The sequence below is a fragment of the Impatiens glandulifera genome, unplaced genomic scaffold, assembly GCF_907164915.1.
Source record: "Impatiens glandulifera unplaced genomic scaffold, dImpGla2.1, whole genome shotgun sequence".
Lineage (NCBI taxonomy): Eukaryota > Viridiplantae > Streptophyta > Magnoliopsida > Ericales > Balsaminaceae > Impatiens > Impatiens glandulifera.
Window position 1 is genome coordinate 84,101 of NW_025919012.1, and position 14,843 is coordinate 98,943.

A 14,843-nucleotide genomic window follows, 5' to 3' on the forward strand; every position below is an offset into this window, starting at 1 on the left:
GGTCGAAAATTACATCGGCATCAAAACCTTCTAACCGGAGAAGACATTATTCAAGGTCCAGATCCAAGAGTTAAAAAGGAAGTATCCTAAATCTATTATCTTGCATTTTTGTATTTCCAAATGTTTGAATACATTGGTTAATTCACTGTGTTCGAATTCATTTTTATTTATTCTCTCAACTTTACTGTTGATTGCCTGGTTTTAACATCATTAAAAAGGGGAAAATTGTTGGGAAAAATTAAAAAAAGAAAATAAAGAAGGTAATTAAGAAAGAAATAGTTTAATTCAATTTAAAAGAATATAAAAGTCTTTTATATTTTGGAACATAATTTTGATGATGTAATTATATTCAAGTGTAGTGGTCCATTTGTTTTGTGCAGGAACAAATCTAAAGACAGTGCTAGCTTAAACATAGTCTAAAGTAGGCTGTCTTAGACGTCTTATGCAGTTAAAAGAGGTAGTCTAACTCCTTTAAACACGGTCTAAAGGGAAACATAGTTAGACGAGGACATCTAATTCCTTTAGACGTGGTCTAAAGGAAAGCGTAGTTAGACGAGGATGTCTAATAACTTTACACGCGGCCTAAAGGGAAACGTAGTTAGATTACATCCAACTCTTTTAGACGCGGTCTAAAGGAAAGCGTAGTTCGACGATGACATCTAACTCTTTTCGATGCGGTCTAAAGGAAAACGTAGTTAGACGAGGTCGTCTAACTCCTTTAGATGCGTTCTAAAGGGAAGCGTAGTTAGATGAGGATGTCGAACTTCTTTAGACGCGGTCTAAAGAAAAGCATAGTTCGACGACGTCTAACTCCTTTAGACGCAATCTAAAGGGAAGCATAGTTAGACGAGGACGTCTAACTCCTTTAAACACGATCTAAAGGGAAACGTAGGTTGAAGAGATCGTCTAAATCCTTTAGACGTGGTATAAAGGGAAGCGTAGTTAGACGAGGTCGTCTAACTCCTTTAGACGTGATCTAAAGGGAAGCGTAGTAAGACGAGGACGTTTAACTCCTTTATACGCGGTCTAAAGGTAAGCGTAGTTAGACAAGGATGTCTAACTTCTTTAGACGCGGTCTAAAGGGAAGCGTAGTTAGACGACGTCTAACTCCTTTAGACACGGTCTAAAGGTAAGCGTAGTTAGATGAACTCTAACTCCGTTAGACGCGGTCTAAAGGGGAACACAGTTAGTCGGGGACGTCTATATCCTTTAGACACGGTCTAAAGAAGAACGTTTGATTCTTTGCTTTAGCAGTTGTTTAAAGGAAGCATCTGCCTACCCACGATCTCATGGTTGTCTGCTCCATTTCTTTCTACAGTCTGATAAGCCAGCTAATTACATCAAATGAATGAGCACCACGTACGCGAATATCCCTCAACTATATCTCCAGTACAAGACAAGATTAGAAGATATTCGACGCACTACTCGTTCAGTACGACCACGATCCAAATATTCAGAGCCTATTGCAGTCACGTACTATAGGAGTTTGTCCAACGTTCCACGTGTCCACAAAGATTATTCGACCGTTGGTGCACTTCAACCATAAATAGAAGCCAAAGGAAAACGGTCAAACAACCCGTTTTTCAGAAGTCTGAAATACACTCAGCTTAACATATATGCTAAATCTCTTACTGTCTAACTATGAATACATTGTAATTACATACTATCCTTTCTGTGAGAAACTTAGTATTATATGTTGAACAAATGTTGTTTTGTTCAATAGAGAATTAGCTAGATCAGTGAGTTTTATTTGATTGAAAGTCTTTAGTAGATATCCTTCCGGTTGTGGAAGAAGAGGTGATGTAGGAGTTTTATCTTTGAACATCCATAAAACTCCTAGTGTTCTTAAAAACATATTTATTTGATAAGAGAATCGCCAATAAATTTTTTTCAATTTAAAGTCTATAAAATATTTTGTATTCATAAAACGTATATTTATCTAAAGATTCTTTTGAAGATGATACTCACGAAAGGGCTTTCACACTATATCCTTCGTATTTGTTAAAGAATAATCTCTACTTTATAAAATCTTGACTTTTGAAAATTAGTTTTATTATGTTTTATTTAACCAATTATGTTTCAAGTCCTAGACATGCACACATTTTTTGGATTTAAAATTTTTATAATAATATTTAAATATTAGTACATGCGATTAATATCGATGGTTGTTGAGAAAAGTACCTAAAAAATATCAGTTTAAGGTATTAGGATTTAAAAGTAAATTCCAAATAGCCTATTATAAAAATATTTTTTATGAGAATACTCTAAACATATTTTGAAATTGTTTTTTTTCAGATTTTTAGAAAAATGTTTTGGGTATTTAATTAAAAAAATAATTCTTTAAACTTTAAATTCTCAACCAAATAGGCCCAAGGACCGGCCTTTCGGTCGAGGGTGTCAATCCCTCAATCCTAGGGCGAGACCTCTCGGTTGAGGTATGAGGAGCTCTCGGTCCCGTGCTAAGGATCCTTCGTCGGGTATGGAGGGTGCTCGGTCAAGGTGCGGCGAGCTCTCAATCATAGTCTAGGAATTCTTGGTCAAGTTTAAGATTCCTTGATTATGGGTGCGAGGAGCTCTCAGTCCCGGTCTTTGGATCCTCGATCGGGTGGTAAGAGTCCTCGGTTGGGTGCGAGAAGATCTCTATCATAGGCTAAATTTCCTTGATCAGGGCTAGAGATTCTGGGTTGGGAGCAATGGAGGGTTCGATTTTCTTATCAGAAATCGTACCCAAGTTAGACCCTTAGCCGGTCATCAGGAACATCAAACTACAAGTTTAATATTTTTGACTAGGGCCTTGATCCATCAATCCAAATGCATGAGGAGCTTTTCCTAGTCCCAGGATCATTTATAACATCATCCCGATCTATCATTCAATCGAGGTGATGTTTCATTCAAATCAAACAATTTTGAAGTAAAAAACGTGTTTTTGTTTTTGTAAGATTTAATAAAGTGTAAGTAGATTTCCAATAGCTTTCTTATACTTTATAAGATTGAATGAAACCAATACATGAAAATTGACCATTCATTTTGAACAATTCAAGAACTAAAATTCTTATTTAAAAAAAATAGTTTTGATCAATTTTCATCAGGATTGCTTGGAAATGGCTTTAATATGTTTCTAACATCAATAAAAACGTATTTATAAGGTTTTTGAGGTTGTTGTTCTTTAGTTATAACACAAGAATATAAACCAAATTTTGAAAATTTTAAAAAACAAATTTGGGTATTTTTTATTTGGACCGATTGATTGATTTAGATTTGTTTCAATAATATAAAGCTTATAATTGATCTTAAGATTGTTTTCCAATCAAAAAATTAAACAATCAGTTAGTATATAAGATCGGTCGAACTAAATTGTAAAAATTTCAATTTGAACTTGTAAATCAAATTTTAGTATAATTAGAAGTTTATTGTGAGTTGGAGAACACTCTTGAACTCCTTTAGAAATATTATGAATGCCTAAATTCAAGCTTTACAGCCTTACACAATGATTAAAATTTTTCCAGAAAAGATTTAAAATATTATTGGTGGATTTCGTTCGAGATTGATTGTGGGCTTTGGATTGGAATAATTGTCTACAGTTTGTCCAAATGAAGTTATTTATAGCCTTTGGGTCGGTTTATTGACCAAGTGGATTGAATTTCAATCAAAAAATAATAATGACTTTTGTCTTTTCTTCATCTAACTTGATCGTTCAGGAAACTATGAGGCCTATGAACATAGGTGAAATGATTACAGTAGTAGAGTGATCATTTCAACTTTCAAATTAGTAAATTTGGTGAACTAATGTCGGAGTTCCATCTTCGATAAATCAATGTTTTCGGTTGTACATCATGATGTTCATCGTGAGGAAAAAGACAAACTATAAGAAAAACTATATCGTTTCTGGATGAAATGTGAACGCTCGGACGTTCTATCGACGTTCAGTTAGTGTTTGGGCGTTCTATTGTGTCTAGGCTAATAACATTGAGGAACGAGTTAGTTGATCTAGTGTTCCGCGAAAGTGTTTCTCTTACGTTACAGCGAGTTACGTGGTCCTCTGTTATTCGTTGGATGAAGCATGTGTGCTCATCTGTTGGCTATAAAATCTGATGAACTAAATCTTCCCGATTCCGGCTACAGCAAATCATACTGAATTTTCACCCTTGGGGCTGATTAGAAATTTATTATTCTTTTATCCCTTTAACTTTTACCTACAAAATATTTTTTAATAAATGTGACATTTATTTTGCCTATGTATTTTATTTTATTTTGTATATTTTTAAGGTTTCATAAATAATTATTTGAAATAAAGTAGGTACAACATTATCCAAATTTTTTATTTTAAAATTTTGACCTCTTTAAAATTAATTTGAGATAATGAATTCAACATTTATCTTAAATTATTTTATTTTTTTTTTCTTTGACCAATATTTTAATTAATTGGTGTTTAATTATTACAATAATTAATCTAATTAATTATTTAATGATTTAAATTTTTTTTGGCTTTATTTTGATATTTTTATTCAAAATAATTATTTTTAAATGTATAAATTGGGTAGGTAAATTCTAGTTCTTATAGAGTGCTCCTTTCGCACCATGTTTGATTACAACAAATTGCTTTTTGAAAACGTAGGTTTGAGTATGACATCTAACACTAATTTTGTCTGTCTAATTTATTTTTTATTTAAGAGTAATGAGAAAATATAACTTAGAGTGGGTAGATGTTAGTGTGATCTTTGTGTTGTTGTGTGTAGTATTTTGAAGTTTTCCAAGCTTTCCTCCGCGATCATGAGTTATTCTTTAATAATTATCCTAACAAGGATTAATATTGGTCCAAGGATAGTTTTGATCTTTGGATCATGTTCACATATCTTAACTATGTATCTGCAAAGTCTATAATATGTATCTGCAAAGTCTATAGGATGATGGTATAGGAATGACTTTGGATATGGTTAAGAAATCAACTTTCATTGAACGTGATCATCAATAAATTATTCATTTCAAATGCCTTTTTTTATAACTATCAAATAATAGTATTTGGTTAATGTTTCCTGGGATGATCATATATAAATTATTAGGGTTATTGTCCATAGATAAGACATAAAGTGACATGAAAGTTTGATAAACATATTCATGTGAGTTACTAATAATTAATATTTAAAGTTATCATGTATAAATGACCGTAGTACTATCAACAAATAGATTGGCATGAGAGTTTGACAACCTTACTAACGTGAGTTACCAACAAGTAATATATTTAAGGCAATAAGGTGTAAACAATCGTAGTACTATCAACACATAAATTTATCGTGAATGTTGATAAATTTGTCATAGAAATTACTAACAAGTAATATTTGGTGCGATCATGTATGAACGATCGTGGTACATCAGCAAATAAGTTTATAATCAAAGTTGTTAAACTTGTCACATAATTTACTAACAAGTAACATGTAGTGCGATCATGTATAAATGATCGTGGTACTATTAACATATAAGTTTACGTTAGAGTTGATAAGCTTTCACACGCGAGTTATTAACAAGTAATGTTTAGAGCGATCATATGTTAATGATCGTGAGTACTTAGCCTATATGATTTATTGTGTAATTTGTTAAATTTGTCATGGAAGAGTAACTTGTGGTGCGATCATGTATGAATAATCGTGGTACTATCAATAAATAGAATTTTCGTGAAAGTTGATAAACTTATCATGAAAGTTATTAACTAGCATCATGTTGGAGCGATCATATATAAATCATCGTGTACAATTAAAAAATAGGTTGACGTGAGAGTTTGACAAACTTAGTTACGTGAGTTACCAACAAGTAATGTTTAAAGAGATTATATATAAATGATTGTGGTACTATCTATATATAGGTTTATCGTGAAATTTGATAAAGTTGTCACAAAAGTTACTAAAAAATAACATGTTAGAGTGATCATATATAAATGATCATGGTACTATCAACAAAAGATTTATTGTGAAAGTTACTTGCCACACACATTACTAACAAGTAACATGTTAGCGCGATCGTATATAAAGATCGTGGTACTATCAATAAATAGGTTTATCGTGAAAGTTGTTAAATTTATCATAGAAGGTACTTACGAGTAACATGTTTGAGTGATCATATATAAATGATTGTGGTACTATCAACAAATCAACAAATAGGTTTATCGTGAGAGTTGATAAACTTGCCATGAGAATTACTAACATGTAAAATATTGGATCGATCGTATATAAATGATCGTGGTACAATAAAGAAATAGGTTTATCATGAAAGTTGATAATATTGTTACGAAAATTATTAACAAATAACATGTTAGAGTGATCATATATAAATAATAGTGGTACTATCAACAAATAAGTTTATTGTGAAAGTTGATAAACTTGTCACGGAAGTTACTAACAAATAACATGTTGGAGTGATAATAAATAAATGATTGTGGTACTATCAACAAATAGGTTTATCATGAAAGTTGATAAAATTGTCACAGAAGTTACTAACAAGTAACATGTTGGAACGATTATATATAAATGATCGTGGTACTATCAACAAATAGGTTTATCATAAAAATTGATATAACTTGTCACTGAAGTAACTAACAAGTAACATGTTAGAGCGATTATATATAAATAGACATGGTACTATCAACAAATAGGTTTATCATCTAAGTTGATAAACTTGTCACGAAACTAACTAACAAGTAACATGTTGGAACGATCATTTATAAATGATTATTGTACTATCCACGTATATGTTTAATCTCAACGTGATCGTGTAGAATAATATTATGTACCTATCAATAGATGGAGTTTTTATTGGACCATATATAAATGATTTTGGGTACCTATTGACAAATAATGTTTTTATTGGATCATGTACGAATGATCTCATATACCTATCAACATATACGGTTTCGAGTTGGATATGTATGAATGATATCTTGATTCTCTTGTACCTATCAAGAGATAGTGTTTTCGTTGGATTATGTAAAAATGATCTTAGGTACTTATCAACAGTTAACGTTTTTGTTGAATCGTATAAAAACAATGTAATGTACCTATCGAGAAATAGGGTTTTAGTCGAATCATGTATGAATGATCTTTTATACTTATCAAGAGATAGAGTTTTTGTTAAATTGAATAAAAATGATGTCGAGTACCAATCAAGAGATAGGGTTTTGATTGGAACATTTACAATGATGTCTTGTACTTATCGATATATAAGGTTTTGTTGAATCGTATAAAACTTTATCATATAACTATTGAGAGATAATGTTTTAATTGTATCATGTACAAATCATCTCGAAATTTTATCAAGAGATAATGTTTTTATTTAATCATGTAAAAATGATGTCATGTACCTATCAAGAGATAAGATTTTGGTTGGATCATGTACGAATGATCTCGAGTACTTATCAACGAAAGTACATACTTCTGTTATGAACGTGGTATTTTCATTGTCTTGTAGGGCCATCAAGATTTAATTATATATTGAGAATCTATCCATGAATGATAAGAGTTCATGACCGACAACATGATCGATAAGTATATCGATGTGAGGTACCAGGAAGTGGTATTTAGAGATGGCCTTATTACAATCTTGATAGGTCACACATACACATATTTTCCCATCTTTCTTTAAAAGAAGAACTATGTTGTATATCCAAGTAGGATAATCCACTACCTCGAGAAATCTAGCTTCGAGCTATTTTTGGACTTCTTTTTTGATCTTGGTCACAACATAATCCTTCATTTGTTTGAACTTTTTCTTTATTGGCTTAGCATCTGGATAAAGGGAAATATAATGTCGTATAATGTTTGTGTCGATGCTTGGTATGTCCTTGTATGACCAGGAAAAAATGTCCTTAATGGCCTTTAACATCTTAATTAGTTCAAGACACTCATCTAGGTTTAAACTCTAGCCAATTAAAACGATTTGAACATTTGGCATGTTTAAGTTTATTTTAATTGTCTTTTCGTTAGAGGAGACAATTTCATCCTCGTTTTATAAGAAGTGATTCATTTCAAAGTTTATATTAGAGTAAAATGAGAGATCGGCTTTACTCGTTGTACATTTGAAGTCTTCTTCTTGTATCACATCAAGGAGATTATTAGATATAGGAGGAGATATTCTAACAAGACTATCATTCTTAACTTCCTTATAATGTACACTACTTAACACATCTTTACATATGAGAGGGTGCTGAGGTTTGTTTTCGTCGATCGAAGTGTCGACGGATGAGGAGATGTCAGTTCCGTGTAGATTTGAATAGATAATTTTCAAATTTAATCAGCCGTCGCAGATTTTTGATACAGATTTTCTAGAGCATTGCACCAATATACTGGTATTTTCCTAATCATGTAAACAAAAAGGTTAGGATCATAGGAACAATGTGAAAATATTTCGAGACTTGGAAAATGTCTCTGTAAATCCGATCTAGTAAAGGGTTAAGAAAATCGAAGCACAATGTGCTTTTTCCTTCGCGGATGAATTGTCAATTCAAGATTGGAGGAATGGATATATGTTGTTTGTATATCTTTCCTTTCCGAATTTTCTCAAATCTTGTTGGGGCATATCCTAAGCCAAAGTGGTTAGAGTCATAAAATGACCGAGGGAATGAAAGTATGTCGATGGAATTCAAGTCTAAGCCAATGCCATGGAAATATCCCATTTTGCGCATTATTTTTATATCGGAGAGTCTTAATGTGCTAAAGTCGGGATCATTAGATGGATCTTTACCTTCTTGAAAGATTGGACATATCTCGAACCTATTTTGTTCAACCTCTAGGTATCAATATGAGTTGATCCAATGATAGTAGTAGCGTCAGTCTCACAGTTGACGTTGATAACTTGGTCATTGACTGTGAATCTTAGTTTTTTATGTAGAGCTAGAGATTTAGCTTGATGTATCCATAATATAAAATTGTAGTACGACTGCATGTTTATGACACAGAAGTCATCTTAGAATGGTATGTCGGTTACCCGTATAGTACATTTTTGGTATCCTATTATTTCATGTCGTTATCTATCAAAAACTTTAACACACAAATCAAATGGCAGGACCTTATCTCTAAGGATGTCAATCTTCTCAAGAGTCCTCCAAGGACATATGTTAAGAGTTGAGTCGTTGTTGATAAGTGCCATTGAAGTTCTTTTTCCTTGGAATGATGTATCTTTGTATTTGGAAGATCCTTGTCTTCAAAGTTTGTTAGGATCGGGGACGCCCTTGGAGGACCGGGGGTGATTTCCGGTTTCGGTAAGGGTGGTCGCTTACAACAACACACAACTTGGTGATAGTCCGGTTAAAGACTATAACCGTTCTCAGCACTGCACAACCTGTCACAGACTCTTGAACCGGGTTCAAGGGCGGAAATGTCTGTTTCAGGTTGAAGCAACGTTTGCGACTTTAGATGATGTTTAAGAAGGAGGCGGTTAATGGAGGTGAGTGACCGGTTTTAGGAATATGATTAGTTTGCGGTTTTCGTTAAGAAAGCGGGAAATGAAAGCGAATGAAAGAACACGAGACAATGAAGTTTATTTATGGATGTTCGGAGCAAACCCTCCTACGTCACCCCTTCTTCTCAGGTTATGAGAAGGATCTCCACTAACTCTTCCGAGTTACAATTACACTTCCGGTCGAGCCCAACTTCGCTACTCGCCGGTTACACCAAAAACTCACACATTTATGTAATACAACAACTCAACACAATAACACACAAATGACTTCCGGTTTTAGGCAAACCGGTTTTAGAATATAAGACTTTATCTCTCTAGAATTTAATGCTTTGATGATTTGCTTTTGTAATCCGTCACTTGCAGAACTGCCTTTAATGAAGACGATCCATCTTCCTTTTATAGCTGAAAGTAGCTAACGGCTACTTTCTTCTCTCTCTTCTGGATTGGTTGATCGTCATCACGCCTGTTTGCAGAAAGATTGCTTGCACGCTTCAACTTCCTCAACACCTGGCATTCATGCAGGTGACTCTGAACATATGATGACATAGGCGGTTTTCAGATTGTAACACGTGTTGAACATCCGCCTCCGGTTGTCAGCATCGGATCAACAAGGCATCATTGCTTTCCTCCCATGCTTCTGATCGGATCCGATCTTCTTTTATTCTTTCGAGACACGTTTCTTCCGTCATGGTACGTCACTCTTGAGATTTGAATCTTCTGACTTTTGATCTGTACTTTCCGGTTTCTGTGTCTTGTGCATTATCATCCGGTTGGAGTGTAATCTTTTGTTCTTCGTTAACCGGTTGCTTTGAGAAAGTGAAGCCGGTTCCTGTGATCTTTTAACTTGATCACTTGAGGCTAGTTTCTTTGAAGTAGTAGCAACCGGTTTTTGATGCTTCAACCGGTTCCGGTTTGTTAAGTACCTGCACATGAAGATTAATCTCTGTTTAGTTTGTTTGGCCGGTTCAAAAATTAATCTATTTAATTTTTCTATCAATTTCTCCCTTTTTGATTATTTAGAATAAATATTCAAAAATTGCAATGTGTGGCCGGTTTTAAGAAAATTAACTTACTTAATTTTTCTATCAATTTCTCCCTTTTTGATTATTTAGAATAAATATTCAAAAATTGCAATGTGTGGCCGGTTAACAGTATGAGTTCAATTGCTTTGAGAGAAACGCGTTTGAAAAACATGAGTTTGATTTTTGAAAAATGTATGTTTTGAGGAAAAATAAGTAAGATTTTAAGAGAAAAATATGTTTGAAAAACATAAAAAAGTATGTTTGAAAAACATAAAAGATAGCAATGTAACCAAGTTCTGAAACACAGCAAAACATAATTGTTCAAAGGTATTTATAGAAATAGATTTTAGGGCTTGGATGGTCCCCCCTTGTGTTGTTCTTTTTCCAGCTCTTTTTCCAAGCGTCTTCTTTCTTCTTCTTGCCTTGCTCTGTGTTCTCTAGCGCGTCTGTCGGCATCGATCAGCACACCAGCCCATACACTTGAATGACCGGTGACCTTTTTCTTAAGGTTGAAGTTGGCGCAGACTGGCTTTGGCGGTCGAGGAGGTGGAACAGTCAAAGGTCTGAAGCTTGGAGTCGCTGTGAGTTCTCCGGTTGTCCTTCTCTTCCGTTTGTTAAGTTCCTCCGAATCTTCTTCTTCTTCCTCATCGAGCGGTTCCGCATTTATCGCAACCGGTGCGGCTGTCTTCTGTTCTGCCCGCTTTATCACGTTTTTAACGGCACTTCGTTTCTTCTTGTTCTTGTTCCTTGTACTCATAGAGTGGGATGATTGACCCTGTACCGGTTCCTGAACGTTAGCCTGCTCCTCTTCATTGCATTGTTGGGCAAGCTCATGATCTTTATCTTCAAGTTCCTTCTGTAGCCGTTCTCTTTCAATCTCTTCTTCTTGCAATTTCCGTGCGGTTTCAGCATCTTTTTCGATTTGAGTTTGGGTTGAGCCGTCTTGAACCTTGGACATTTCCCCGATTTGAATTTCCATTGCTTGCAGCATGTCTAAAAGTGGAGCGGTTGCGGCTTTGACGGACTCGGTAATCATGGCTTGAACTGTTGTTTGCATGGTAGTGTCCATCATGGTTTGTAGAGAATTTAACATTTTATCTTCAGCCACTGAAATTCTTTCGTCGGCTACTGCTTTAAAATTCCCAAGGCATGAATCAGCTGTTTCCACTACTGCTTGCTTGATCTGATCTATGTCCAGAGCTTTGACCAGTTGAGAGGCTTCTTGTTCCAAGTTTTCAGAAGTGCCGGATGTTTCACCACTTATAAAGAAAGGCTTACTTTGAAATAACTCAGGATTGTTGAATTGACGTTGGCAACTGTTCCACCATTGCTTGTCAAGACGATCGAAATTTCGCACAAGCTGTTCTCGTACCCCAAGAAATCGTTCTGCCATCTTCATTTCAATCGGTTCTAGTGTTTTTCCTTGGATTTCTTGAAAGGCATTCTCAACTGCCTGTAGCCGAACGTTTTCAAGGATTACCGGAGCTTTGTTGAACGCTGGTTGGATTAGATTGGTGTTAGCTAGCTCGAGTGCCCTTTCTTCTAGCTTGACAAGTTTGTCCCACTGTCTGTTTCCACTAAAACCTGGAAGCATGTCGGATAATTTGGTTTCGCATCGGAGCTTAACCCACAGGATGTATGGAGCCAGCGCTTCACTTGCACCTTTGTTCATGTCTTGAATAAATTCCTCAAAAAGCTCATTTTCTTGCTCTATGGTGTATTGAAACTCGTCTCCGGTTGTGGCTTCAGTTTGAGGGTCGATTTGCAACGTGCCCTTTCCGGTTTCAGTTGTTTCTTCAACAAGAATGCCTTTGCCTTTGTCCACCTGAGTGGGACCTTCTGGAGCTGTCTTGCCTCCTGCGGAACCGGAAGGTTCCCGTTCTTCAATGTTTCCCTCCTGAGCCGGAGGTGCAGTTTCGGTTGACTTGGTCGTCTCATCGACCGGTTGAACTTCTGTTTGATCAGGTATTTCATCCTGATTGTCTGGCTTCCGACGACTTGAGGCATCGTCCTCTTCGGTTTCTCTTGTGATCTCCTGGACCACATTCTGAATTGCTTCTGAGGCATTCAAGCCCACATCGGCTAATACCTCTTCGGCTTGCTTACTTGGTGACTTGGAGGTTGCAGATTGAACATTTTCCTCTGCCTCCTCCTTCGAATTTGACTTGTTCTCCTTGCTCCCCGAAGATTCGGTTTGCCTTGGAGAATCGGATGGAATGGGTGTTGGAATAACGGTGTTGATTGGGATGGGCTGAAAAACATCTGCGGTTCTTTCCGGTGGATTGTCCGAGGAAAGCGTTTTCTCGGACTCCGCCTGTTTCTTTGCACTCTTCTTCGCTAATACCTTCTTCCTCCTTTTCGGTTCTGGTGGAACTTCTGCCTCAACCGCTTTTCTTGACGGTTTCTTCTGTCTTGTTTCTTCTTCAACTGAAACCGATGAACTGGCTCCCTTAGATGATTTAGTCTTTGAGGTTTTAGGCTTTATCGTCTTCTCCGGTTTTTCTGCCATTGACTCAGAGTCAAGAATGTTGGAGATCGGAAGCGGTACGCCTTCACCTAGTTCCACATTAAGGAACTCAAGAATCTTGACGATTTGCATAGCATAGGCCTGCACCCGGCCATCTTTCTTAATCACCATTTGACAAAACTCTTCGAAGATAACGTACCCCCAGTCCACCTTGTCGCCGCGAACAATGGATAACAACATTCTGAGCTTAAACTTTGTGAGGTTATCGAAGTTACCTCCCTTCCCTTGGAGCGATTTGGCGATGACGGTCACTAGCCATCTATATTCCGGTTTTAGCTTGATCTTCCGGCTGGAATGGATCACCAGATCCTGACCTGAAAAAGATACAACCAACCGGGCAGCATTTGATTCTGCTTCGGTTAAGTCGAACTTTAGGTCTGAACCTGTGTTGGGCAGACCAAGGGCTTCCGCAAAGATTTCTTCAGTGATAAGGACGGCCTTCCCGTTGACGGTAGCCGAGATCTTTCTCTTCAACAGTGTCGCCGTCGCTAAGAACTCCGTCACCGCCGCCGGATAGATGGTGAACGGACCAGAAAGGAACTTCTCCAACCCAGATTCTCTTAGAAGTTGAAGAACAGCCTTGTTCTTGTCGTCAGCGTGTTCTTGTCTCTGATACCACTTGTTAGGATCGGGGACGCCCTTGGAGGACCGGGGGTGATTTCCGGTTTCGGTAAGGGTGGCCGCTTACAACAACACACAACTTGGTGATAGTCCGGTTAAAGACTATAACCGTTCTCAGCACTGCACAACCTGTCACAGACTCTTGAACCGGGTTCAAGGGCGGAAATGTCTGTTTCAGGTTGAAGCAACGTTTGCGACTTTAGATGATGTTTAAGAAGGAGGCGGTTAATGGAGGTGAGTGACCGGTTTTAGGAATATGATTAGTTTAGGGTTTTCGTTAAGAAAGCGGGAAATGAAAGCGAATGAAAGAACACGAGACAAGGAAGTTTGTTTATGGATGTTCGGAGCAAACCCTCCTACGTCACCCCTTCTTCTCAGGTTATGAGAAGGATCTCCACTAACTCTTCAGAGTTACAATTACACTTCCGGTCGAGCCCAACTTCGCTACTCGCCGGTTACACCAAAAACTCACACTTTGATGTAATACAACAACTCAACACAATAACACACAAATGACTTCCGGTTTTAGGCAAACCGGTTTTAGAATATAAGACTTTATCTCTCTAGAATTTAATGCTTTGATGATTTGCTTTTGTAATCCCTCACTTGCAGAACTGCCTTTAATGAAGACGATCCATCTTCCTTTTATAGTTGAAAGTAGCTAACGGCTACTTTCTTCTCTCTCTTCTGGATTGGTTGATCGTCATCACGCCTGTTTGCAGAAAGATTGCTTGCACGCTTCAACTTCCTCAACACCTGGCATTCATGCAGGTGACTCTGAACATATGACGACATAGGCGGTTTTCAGATTGTAACACGTGTTGAACATCCGCCTCCGGTTGTCAGCATCGGATCAACAAGGCATCATTGCTTTCCTCCCATGCTTCTGATCGGATCCGATCTTCTTTTATTCTTTCGAGACACGTTTCTTCCGTCATGGTACGTCACTCTTGAGATTTGAATCTTCTGACTTTTGATCTGTACTTTCCGGTTTCTGTGTCTTGTGCATTATGATCCGGTTGGAGTGTAATCTTTTGTTCTTCGTTAACCGGTTGCTTTGAGAAAGTGAAGCCGGTTCCTGTGATCTTTTAACTTGATCACTTGAGGCTGGTTTCTTTGAAGTAGTAGCAACCGGTTTTTGATGCTTCAACCGGTTCCGGTTTGTTAAGTATCTGCACATGAAGATTAATCTCTGTTTAGTTTGTTTGGCCGGTTCAAAAATTAATCTA